Source organism: Armigeres subalbatus, chromosome 3 (genome assembly GCF_024139115.2).
Source record: "Armigeres subalbatus isolate Guangzhou_Male chromosome 3, GZ_Asu_2, whole genome shotgun sequence".
Taxonomy (NCBI): Eukaryota; Metazoa; Arthropoda; class Insecta; order Diptera; family Culicidae; genus Armigeres; species Armigeres subalbatus.
Window position 1 is genome coordinate 323,077,832 of NC_085141.1, and position 12,453 is coordinate 323,090,284.

General features: G+C 39.4%; 1 protein-coding gene across 3 annotated transcripts in view; it reads right to left on the reverse strand.

Annotated features, from left to right (window-relative positions):
* The window catches only part of LOC134225484 (neuropeptide SIFamide receptor-like), a 734,184-nt gene that overhangs the window by 541,364 nt on the left and 180,367 nt on the right, over window positions 1-12,453 (reverse strand). For 2 of the 3 annotated variants that reach the window (XM_062705590.1, XM_062705589.1), the window contains one exon: window positions 448-485. The exons of the other annotated variant lie outside the window; for it this stretch is intronic. The gene's annotated coding sequence lies outside the window, so the exon portion shown is untranslated. The remainder of the gene's footprint in view (window positions 1-447; window positions 486-12,453) is intronic. 3 annotated transcript variants of the gene reach the window in all.

Below are 12,453 nucleotides of genomic sequence, written 5' to 3' on the forward strand. Positions count from 1 at the left end.
AAACACACATGGAAGGGAATTCTTCCAAAAATTCCTCCAAGAACTCTCTCGAAAGTTTATTCTGGAATTTTTATCTTCGGGAATTCACCCAAAATTTCCTTGAGAAATTCGTCTGCAAATGCATTTGGCTATTTCTCCAGATATTCTTCCGAATTTTCGTCAAAACTATTTCGGAATTACCTCAAAAAAATCCCCTTGAAATTCCTTTGGAAAATATTTAAGAAATTATCCCGAAAGAACCTGCAAGAATTCTCAAAACTTTTTCATATAAAATTTTATTCTGAGTTTCAAATCAGGAATTTCTTTGCAATTTTTTTTCCAGAAATACTTTATGGATTTATCATCAAAATATTTTATGAACACCTTTGGATATTCCCACAAAAAATCAGTCGTGAATTCATTCGTTCCACTAGGGGTGAAATGTGAAAATAACTAAATGATACTCACTCTCAGAACGGTTAATGTAAAGGGCTCATGACGTCAGTCTGGAATAAAAAAGAAAATATTATTTTTGATTAGTTACGCTGAGAGCGTTGTGGAATAAGACATGCCTTTTCTCCTGCTGCATAAAATATCAGCTGACCAACCCAATAGTGAACCCCCAACCAATAGTGAACCCTTCAGCTATTTTTGCATTATTACAGCACAATGTAAACATTTTGCTATGAAATACCATCGGGAGAACCTACCTTACCTTGAGAACCTTGATTACATGCATTGGATAGGTATGCTATGGAAAGTTAAATTAGATGTTTTTTTACAATTCTAAAAATAAAAATAAACACGAGAGTGTCCAATATAGGAATATTAGGGGGGTCCATAATAGGAAAGAAGAACGTCCGGAAACGGAACATAACAACCAAATGAAGTGTCGACTATAGGGAAGCAATTATCTATTAAGGACCCCCAGGGTGTCTACTATAGGGAAAATTCATTCAGACTTCAAATTGTTAATTTCAACAAATAACGTCGTGTATTTGAGGGTTTTATGTATGTATCGTAGTGAGGAGATGCAGAACTTTTTATTATATACTAGCTTTATGTACCCGGCCTTGCTCGGAATTGCCAGTTTGGTTTTCAGTTTTTTCACAATCAGAAAAAGATAAAATCAATTGGTCAACAGAGTAATTGTGTTAACTTATTGATACTTCATCATTTGATTAAAAGAAGGCTTTTGGAAACATTGACTGATCTTGAAAAAGGGATCGTTAGCTTGAATAGGCTTATTCCGGGCAAACATCAATTGCTAAAGAAGGAAAAACATTCAGCGATGCTTTATCCCGGGCAAACGCCCATTTTTAAAGAAGGGATCACACTCACCATTGCCTTATTCCGGGCAAATGCCTACTTTTAAAGAAGCAATCACATCCACCATTCAGAAGGAAACACATGAAAGATTTTTCTGATGCTGTTCATAATTATTCCAAATGCCCTTCATGTCGAATGACCTTAAACCAAATAGTGTTATGTTAATGGCCTGCTTCATTCAGGGATATGTCATTTTCAGGGAAATGCCATATTCTGGAATATGTGTATCGGTAAGAATCATTTTTGGGAAATATCATTTTCGTTGAAGTCATTTTTGGGGAAATGTTATTACCGGGAAAATGTTATGTTCGAGGATTTGCTATTTTTGAGGAATTCGGGAAATTTGTTTTTGGACCATTGTACAATGTGAAAGAACCTCGAATGAACTCAGCCTCTCTATAATAGTTTTGGGCAGAGAATACATGTTTACAAATTTGGTTTGAATTGACCCATGCGGTAAAAAGGTATACTAAACTGTTCGTTTAATAAATATACCCTCTCTCTCATTCAGCTATGACACTCCTATCCAGTCTGATATAGTCTTCCTTAAACAGAAAATATGGGTTCCAAATTTGGTGGACATCGGTAAATGGGTTCAAAAGTTATGCTGAATTGATCGATAACTAAACAATACCCCTTTCTCACACCATCCCCCTTTTAAAATGACCTACCCTCATGCACTAAAGTTGTTTCCTTAGGACATACAATATTTGATACAAATTTGGTAGAAATCGGCCAAGGGGTTCAAAAGGTACACTGAGTTGATCAATAACTTAGCGATACACCTCCCCCCACACCCTCCCCCTTTTTCCATAAAGCATCCCCAACCCCCCTATCGTCATCTCCTAAAGATAAAGAATGTGTGTTCCAAATTTAGTAGAAATCGGCCAAGGGGTTCAAAAGGTACACTGAGTTGATCAATAACTTAGCAATACCCCTCCCCCCAGACCCTCCCCCTTTTCCAAAGAGCATCCCTAACCCTCCTATCGTTATCTCCTAAAGATAAAAAATGTGTGTTCCAAATTTGGTAGAAATCGGCCAAGGGGTTCAAACGATACACTGAGTTGATCAACAAATTAGCGATACCCCTCCCCCCACACCCTCCCCCTTTTTTCGAAAAAGCATCCCTAACCCCCTATCGTCATCTCCTAAAGATAAAAAATGTGTGTTCCAAATTTGGTAGAAATCGGCCAAGGGGTTCAAAAGGTACACTGAGTTGATCAATAGCTTAGCAATACCCCCCCCCCCACACCCCCCCTCCTTTCCAAAGAGCATTCCTAACCCCCCTATCGTCATCTCCTAAAGATAAAGAATGTGTGTTCCAAATTTGGTTGAAATCGGCCAAGGGGTTCAAAAGGTACACTGAGTTGATCAATAACTTAGCAATACACCTCCCCCCACACCCTCACGCTTTTCCAAAGAGCATCCCTAACCCTCCTATCGTCATCTCCTAAAGATAAAGAATGTTTGTTCCAAATATGGTTGAAATCGGCCCAGGGGTTCACCATCCCTTCTTTTTCCAAAAAGCAACCCTAACCCCCCTATCGTCGTCTCCTTAAGATGAAGAATGTGTGTTCCAAATTTGGTAGAAATCGGTCAATGGGTTCAGAAGTTATGCTGGAACATACATTCAAACATACAAACATTGAGTTTTATATATATATAGATTAAGCAGAATTAATATGTTGAAAATTTTTACTCCTTATGACAGGAAGAGCAAAATTCCGCTCCTAGGGGTTCTACTATTGGACATTTTACCCTACATCCGCTACTAAGCCTAGTGTTCACGGTCCAAAAATCATCGGCAACGGCCTAGTGACATCGATGTATTTATTGTAATGTAAAAAATCACTAAAATATAGGATTCCAAATAAAAATCTCCCTTACACCACTACTGAACTCCGGTTTTGTAGTAGCTCAATAAGGCCGATACAAATATTAAATTTGTATCCAATTTTCCAAAAATATTGAGGGGGCGAAAAAATTTTTTTTTAATTTTTTTTTTTTTTTATTTTGAGCTTTATGTATCACTGTTTTTATTTTGGCACGAAATATGTCATTTATAGACTACACATTTGTCACCAAGAGTATTTAAAGTGAAAATACGAGCATATATCTCTATCGACATACATATACCATATCCTATCAGGTCACGAAGATTTCGTCTAAGATCCCTTGCAATAAGTGGCCGACCCATTTATGCTCGGCACACGATATCCAACTGTTATCGCCCGAATTATAAACATCTGCGTTTAAGGATAGAGTAGTACATTCGAATTTTGGTGCGTGTATGAATCCAATCCGGTTGGGTTTCCAAATATTTCAAAAACTCGTGAAGGTAGCCTTTCTGACTACTGCTTCCATGTCGAATCCAATTTTGCAATCTGATGACATCAGACTGTCAAGATATTGAAATCTTTCGATCGTCCGGTTACTTCAAAGTTTGAGGGGCTGTTCTCGTTGACACTCAACCACATGGACGTCGATGGTGAGACGTCCCAAAGAAGCATACGCTCAGCCCGCAGAAAAGAGCGTTGCAGTACTGATATAGCGTTTCGTGATCATTAGCCAAATCGGAGTCGTCCAGGTGTTCCACAAAAATAAACTGTCAAACAGATCAAGGTATGGTACACGGTCAATCTGATCCACCAAGATCTTATCGATTACGTCGATTACGAACATTGGAGATGAAATGCGTCCTTGCCTCAGCAACTATCTGAACGGGGTCAGACGAGCTACGAGCTACGACCCTATCTGAAAATCGCTTACATCATGGGCGCCACACAGATTTTCGTGATTCAGACAATAGAAATCCCTTCCGAAGTCAATGAATATTTAGCAAATAAAGGGACACTTCCACCTTTTTGACCTGCTCCAGAATGATGCGGAGCGGATATTGCATAATAGTTGCTTCAACATTCGCACAGACAGCATAGGGTCAGCCCTGAACACTTCCGCCGAAAGCCGATCGACCTTGGGGGCCTCTTTAGATTTCATGCGTCGGATGGCTGCTTTTTGAAGAACACTGGCTGAGACTTGAAGAACCAACATTTCAGCTGTCCTAGTCAGTGAGTAATCGAGGCAATAATCACCGGGTGCTGCAGCCATCCTTTCTTCATCGGTCAGGAAGTCCACCTATGCCCGACTGTCCTGTCTGCAGCAGCGCCCAACTCCCACTTACAGTTAAACATACCGTTGACGGGACTCGTAATTTACTCCTCATGTTCTTCCCGTTTTTTAGCTTTTGTTACTCTACGCTCCTAAATCTTCCGCCGGGTAACATCTGTAATCCATTCTTTTCGTTTAATGCGCAGCTCACACAAGTTGTTCTCGCCGGTTTCGATAAAAGCATTCTTCGCCGCCCACTTCTCTTCTAAACTGCTATTGTGACAACTTTCGTTACCATTTTTCAAGGCTTCCACAGATCTGAAAAATGTATCCGCAGTACAAATAGCACGTGCAATCGAAGCATTCACTGCTATGAACCACCACCAAAGTAGTTTTTTGTTTGCTGCAGGAATGGTTTTCTTAAGCTATCTGGCGCTTATTTTTGGTTGCGACGAAAAATAAGCGGACGAGTAGATTTTTTATGGGCGGTACAATACCTTCCAGAACATGCACTACCCTAGTTCCAAGTTCTTCAACGAACGATCTCTTTACAGTTGGATCTTCTAGTCGGTTTATGTTGATTCGTTATCCGAGCCTCTCCTCCAGCCGCTGAATCCGAGCAATGCGTTGTCGGATCTCGTGATGATAGTCAATGATAGTGATAGTCAAACGCGATGCTAGCCATGCGTTTACTAAGGACTCAAGAAGGCATTGTCTCCGTTTTCAGCTGATCCATTTCCAGAGACGCTAAATACTAGTCCTGCCCACTACTAGGTACTCCAATCTGCCAGATTCACGATTCAGCCATCTTGGATTTTAGTATGGCAGAGCCAGCGAGTTTTTTGCACTGAAAATGAATTTTCCGTCCCCGCCTTTTTTTCTTCCACGAATTTGGCAGATAGGAGCACCTAGTGGTGTATTAATCTTGATCCTCCCAGCTAAAAGCGGCTTCTGAAAAGTAAGTCAAATGCTGCTGCCAGCAGACGGGAGAAACGGGTGCGGGTGGACTCCCCAGCCGACAATGCAAGGGGATAGCCGCAACAACCGGCGATAATCGCCTCCTCTACGATATTTCACGAAGTCTGATTGGAGGGGCGAGGTCAAATTGGTGCATGCCAGAGAAAGACGCGAGTCGCGTCACGCGACATGTCAGTCACTCACCGATCCAACTGATCAGCTTAAACGTTGGCTCGACCACTTAGAACAACTTCAAGTTTTGACGACTTATCCTAATTCGTATATAGGGAAAGGTTGACAATTCTCTGACGGCAGCCGGCAGAATTTCGGCCCGGATGATTATATGAGAACCATACTGTCATGCTTTGCATCATCATGGAGCAGGTCATTGAATTTCAAGAGTCCCTCCATTTGTTGCTGATTAGCCATGGAGAAGCCTTCGATGGTCTGAATCACAAAAAAAACTTTGGGCTTCCCAGGAAGGTCTAGACAAAATCGAGAGTCCTGTGCAATGGAGTCGCTAGAGTGAGGCAAGGATAGATGTATTGTATCTCTGTTGTTGTTGCTCATCGTAATCGACGAAATCAAGGGCCGCTCTAGCAGCCCACCACCATAGAGCAATCGAACGACCTCGACTCAGAATGTGATACTGTTCTACCAACGCAACAGCGCTCTATCACGTAGAGTGCACTGAATGACCTGGTTGTACACTCCCACTCAACAACGTCAGCCAAACCAAATCGCTGTATATGAACAACTCCAACTCGACGGTAGCCGGGCAAACAGTTGAGAAGGTCGAAACCCAAAGCCAGCCAACGTCGGGTGGCGGACCAAGATCAACATAGAACATGGAGATCCAATCGGCCCAGGAAATGCACCAAACCTCGAATACTTAACTCTAACGTGAAATCTGTGATGTTCACAAAGATTTGCAAGTATGCATCAGCAGATGTTTACGTTTTATAGCTTGGGCTTGGGCATGGTAGCATCACAACTGGATCCCGAGTGATGGCTCCATCTACAATGCCATCGAAATCCAATATCAACAGCAACCAGTGATGGGAAATGTCAAAAAAATTTCATGGCAATGCTATCACTAATTTTCCAATAACTTTTCTCCAAAAGTCATTTACAGTTCGGATTTTTTGATTGACATGGAGTATTTAAAGAGTCCTAGAACTTTGTCGAACAGATCATTGTTCTAAATACAAAGTGTGAGCCATGAGAGCGAGATTAAAAAAATGTCACGGAATGTCATTTAACACTAATTATATTACCTGTTAGAAAAAGTTTTCGGGTCCTTTGAGGGCTACATGTTTACATGTAAAAGAAAATTATAAATGACTTGTGAAAAAAGTTATTAGCAAATTAGTCTCATGACATCGAAATGACATTTCCCGTCACTGACAGCAACTCCATAGTGTGAATGGACGTAGGCCGGCCTCACACAACGTAAGAGTAGAGACGAAATCTGCAAGTAAGCGCTGGACAGGAATCTGGCAGGACATCGCAGTAGAAGCAGACCTGAGATATCCTGACGACGAAAACCTAATAGAGAAATAAACGAAGTCGAGGGAATCAGACTTGAGCCCAAATCAAGGATGGAGTGAGAAGCAACCCAATCCCAGTGCCGTAAGCCTATTTAACAATGTAACAATACCCATCGCTATTTTTACAAAGTAATAGAGTTTATTTTTGGACTTGTTTGGAAGAATGTTTTATTTTTTGTTTGCTTTTTTATTGCTTGGAGTAAGGTATTTAAGGAAAATTTGCAACCAGACACGCGAGAAGACATCTCAGATCGGGGCTTGCGAAGCGTGCAGGCGGTAACCGCCGTGCATGAGCCACAATGACCCCGCAGCACACCCGTGCATGTTTCTTGCATGGGTGAATTTAGCGTCCTGCATTCTGTCTATGGGCATTCCAATCATTTTAGGAACGTGAGCATGCTGATATGACGTGTTCCACCGATTCTACTTCAGACTTCACCTATATTTTCCGTACATATAGCCCGGGAAGTCTGCAATTCCAAACCTATGCAAAAACTTTAGCACTTTTCCAAAACCAAAATTTCTTCAGAAATAAGTTTCATTATTTTTTATTCATATAAAATTTTATGTTAAATTCACTACTGGATAAAAATATGATACAAATATTCATATTCTTTGTTTTCTCTAAACGTTCTTTGCTATAATTTTGCATTAATATTTCAAATTTTCCACGGAATAATTGCATTTTGGATTTTTTTTCGTTTCCTTGTTATTTTTTTTATCCCCCCCTCGTACCTTCCAAGAGCTGTCGGACATAAAATAAATTTAATATTTGTATCGGCCTAATATAAAACCAATGTTTCCAATATATGCTATCACCACATCATTTACTATGTGTTATAAAAATGTGAGACATATTCTACCAACATATCCTTTGTCATTTATGTCATTTTTATTAGCACATAACCTCATCACCATCCAGGCGAGCAATGTTTCAACCCATTGCCTGACCAACGCACGTTCATCACCACCCATCGCGTTAGTAAATATTCGTTGAATCACTAAATTAGTTATCCGCCAATCTTGATCAATGGCCATGCTGATGCCATATGGCAAATAATTTCGGCACCGGGATCACCAACCCGACATTGATGACCGGTACACAGCTTTGTACATATTTCAAAAGCCGATCGAAAAAAAAAATCAAACGCACCGACATCATCCTGCCACGTTCGAAACTGTTTGAGAATCTGCAAACATCAAACTCTGTCCGGCGAAGATAAACATATAGACGATTTTCCGATCTGACACGGCTTACCGTTGAACTTTGTTTGATAGGTGTTCATCGTTTATATCACAACACGTTGTCATTCGGCTGTTTTTCGGTTCGAATACCCAAAGGGTGCTGGAAAGAAGCAACACTGAAGGCACAATCTAGTGAAGTGAAAATCTGTCGAAATGACAATCTAGTAAATTTAAAAATAGAATAGATAGATGTCACCTCCAAATAAAACGTTTTTGAATACAAATATTTCACTTTCCACAGTGAAGTTGATTACAAAATGGCATCTTCATCAATCCAACAGTAATATTGAAGTTTTGAAAAGAATTAATTCCACTCAAAACTCGAGAAGCATTCTTCCAACACTTACAGATTTCATTTAACATTTAGATTTGTGTTGTTCAATTCAATAGATTGTTAATCTGTTTGTTTGTTAATTAATTAAAACCGATTTTTTGGCAAATAAAAATCTCAAAGAGCTTTCTACCAAGAAGAGTTTTGATAATAATCAAAAGTTGTAGTGTAACACGTTTGTCAAAAAAACGAGGATTTATATTTACAACGTGATATCCATGAGTAATTCTCGCTGAAACCGGGCCACTATTTGCACGAGGTTCTTAAAAATGCCTAAATTTATATTCTTTCGAAAGCTTTCGGCGAGTATATGAAGGATCCGAGTTAAATTCGTCAGAAAGATGAACCCCTAGTTATACACGAAATCATTTTAATGGACCCCTCTATTTTTGTCAATTCTTGACTCATCAAAACTGTCATAACTCCAACATTTATCAACCGACCATAGAGATCATATACTCATATACTCGCCGAAAGCTTTCGAAAGAATATAAATTTAGGCATTTTTAAGAACCTCGTGCAAATAGTGGCCCGGTTTCAGCGAGAATTACTCCCATTTCATATTCTAAATAAATGATAATGAATATCGTATAAATCTTTTTTTTTATTTATTTATTTATTTATCACCGTCTTCGACAGTACATCGTACAGACTGTACTTAACTACTAAAATAATCTATTTTATAATTAAACAATTCTGTTTATCCGGCTTTTGAAAACATTTTTGGAAATATCAAAATCGTACACTTCACAAACAGCGTTGAATGATCGAATGCAGGAGTCAAGCGGATTGTTGAAACCATAATGCGTACGGTGATACGGAACGGCCAGTAAGTTGGAACTCCGGAACCGTCTGGGAGGGACGTTAAACGGTATCTGCCCGAGGATATCAGAGCAGTCGATGTTTCCTTCGATGACGTCGAAGATGAATAAGCGTTGCAATTTTATTCGTCGGGTTGATAGAGGTTCTAATCCTATCAATTGGCACCGTTCTGAATAGGCAGGAAGATTGTTTCGATCATTCCAGGGTAGCAGTCGCAGAGCAAATCTAACAAACTTCTTCTGAACGCGTTCGATGGAAAGCATGTGTGAGACAAGGTTTATAGCGGTTTATAGACATATAGCGATTTCAGTGCGTATACGTCAGTGAATTCGGAGGCGTGACGACAAATGAACCCTAATGAACCTTATACTAATTGAACTGTAAAGTACTGTACTTTAACTATGCATCTGAGCTAAGTATTAGCAAATGCGTTAACGAACTATACTAAACGATAGAAATTATCCTTGTTTACTACTATTACTTATTTCAATACCAAATTTTCACGACTTACATGTAGAGGTGTGCGCCGCCGCCTACAGTTTTTAGCGCGCCGCCGCCGACGACAATTTTGCATCGGAGCGCCGCCGTTTAAAATAAGTCACGCCGCTGAACTATGATTTTCTACGCCGATTCAAATTCGAAGAAGTCCGCAGTATTTTCCGATAAATATCTCCAACTCATCACGTTGAAACTCCACTGAAATTTTCGTGAAAACAATTTCCTTGAAAAAAAAAAATAAAAAGAACTTCGAGTGCAATTTCTGAATAATTACCCTTTTTTTAAACGGCTACTCAGTCTTAATTAAGTTAAACGAGTATGTTATTTACCCAATGTTCCGACAATGGGAATTATGTCTTCTTCAAGGGGAAAATTCTGAGGAAACCGTTTTTTACTAAAATACAAAAGAAACGGTCGTCATACAAACAGTTTCATTACCGTGTTCTAGGATTTCCGTTGAAATCCAACGATTTTTTTGTTGAAATAGAATTTTAGAACTAAAAAAGGTCGTTCGGCAGAAAAACATTTGGCCGAACAAACCATTTAGCCGAAGCCTATCTAGCCTAAAATTATTTCGCCGAAAATGTCGTTTGGTCGAGAGGTACATACTGTTGAAAATTTCGTTCGGCCGAACAGTTCCTTTGGCTGAGAAACTCCTCTGACTGAAAAAATCCGCAGGCCGAATAGCTTAATTAACCGAATTGATCTTTTAACAGAAAGGGCTATTTGGCCAAAATGGACATCTTGCCTAAAGTGTCGAAGTGTTTTGCAGAAAGGTTATTTTCGGCAAAACGACATTTTCGACCAATCGACAATTTCGACCAGACGGCAGTTTCAGCTTACAGGGTTGCTAGGGCCAACAACTTTGTTGGACAAACTACATTTTCGGTCTAAATATTTTCTATCGAACAACCATTTCGGACAATCGTTTACAATCGTTTTGTCAAATTAAATTCGGCTTACCGTGGCCAAGTGACATTCGAACAAATGGCTTTTCGCCGAATTAATTTCGACCAAACGACAGGAAGGGTCATTTGGTCGAAAGGTGCTTGGCCAAATAAATCATTAGACCCATCTGGCCGAAAAATGTCATTTAACGAAATGGATATATGACCGAAAATATAATTTAGTCATTTGGCCAAAAAAGTCGTTTAGCCAATAGGTCATTTGACCGAAAATACTGTTTGTCGAAAAGGTCCTTTGGCGGAATGGTCATTTAGTCGTATGATCCATTCGGCCAAATGGCCCTTTCTATCAAACGATCATTACGACCAAACAGCATTTTCGGCCTGTTGACTCATTCGGTCAAACGACCATTTCGGCCAACAGCCTGTTAGAGACAACGGTTTTTCCGGCCGATTTTAAGTCGAATGAGTTTCAGCCAAACGACCCTTTTTTTACATGGTGCTTCGCAAAATACATTGTTTTTCAAGGGTATAAATGTATTCAATTCGATGCCTACACAGATCAAACGAGCAGCAACACTAACACAGTTTAAGAGACAATGTATTTCACACGTCAAAGCTGCTTTTTGAACGGTTGCTCGACAAGTTTTTATAATTGACAAACTTTTAATCTTGACGAAGTTGTGACCAAAGGATGTTTGTATAAACTAGAACTGCAGTTATTTTTTTTTAAATTTACTCTTTTGTCCCGCAAAATGATTTCACGGTGAAAATCTGCGTGAGTGAGTATCCTCTGCTCGTGAGAATGAGTGAGCATTACGATCCCTGATTATTTGACAGTGCTAGCTTGAAAGTATGGTTAAAGCAATTATATACGAGAGTTGAATCAACTAGAATGTATCTCAACAAGGGCAGTAAAGTGTGGTAACCCAACGTTAAGTAATCTCATGCTTACAACAATTGAGTGAAATTTGCCTAACTTTTGGTTAGTTTCTATTTAAAATTAATTATATTTTACTTAATATTAAGTGAATTTTACTTAATTTCAAGAAAAAAGTACTTAATTTTGGATTCCCACGCTAAACCCTAGATTTGAGTGGAAAGTACCTAATATTAGGTATTTTTTTTCTAACCGTGTATTTATACAGAAATGAGTTTGCATTTCCTTTGAGGTAATATAACTCACAAAAACATGGCCTGGTTTTCAAGAATTTCTCATCGATCGAATCGTTTTTGGCTCTTCTGTGTTTATGTATATGAAAAAATAGAACATTTTACTAGGCAAGTTGAACAAATGTGAAAATGCTACGTTTTCATGGATTCTGAAGAAAACCATCAAGCTCGAACTGTAATCGATCTAGAGGGCGACGACCAAACGATTGACATTTGGGACGAAGAAAAAACAACCCGAACAAGATGGGGCAAGTCCACACCCACTACGCTCGGCAAAAACGCTTTGTTTGTATCTTTACAGTTCGTCCTCGATTGTATAACATTTCACCGAAAACTATTTCGCGGTTGAACATTTCGCGGAATAACATTTGGCGGTTTGTAACTTTTCGCGGTACGACATTTGGCGGTTTGTACCTTTTCGCCGAATGACTTTTGGCGGAATGTACCATTTCGCGGAATGCATCGTTTCGCGGAATATTGATAATAATAGCTTAGTGTTTATTCAGCACTTCCACAATTATTACATGCTTACCTACTAAGCCAAGTTACATGCATA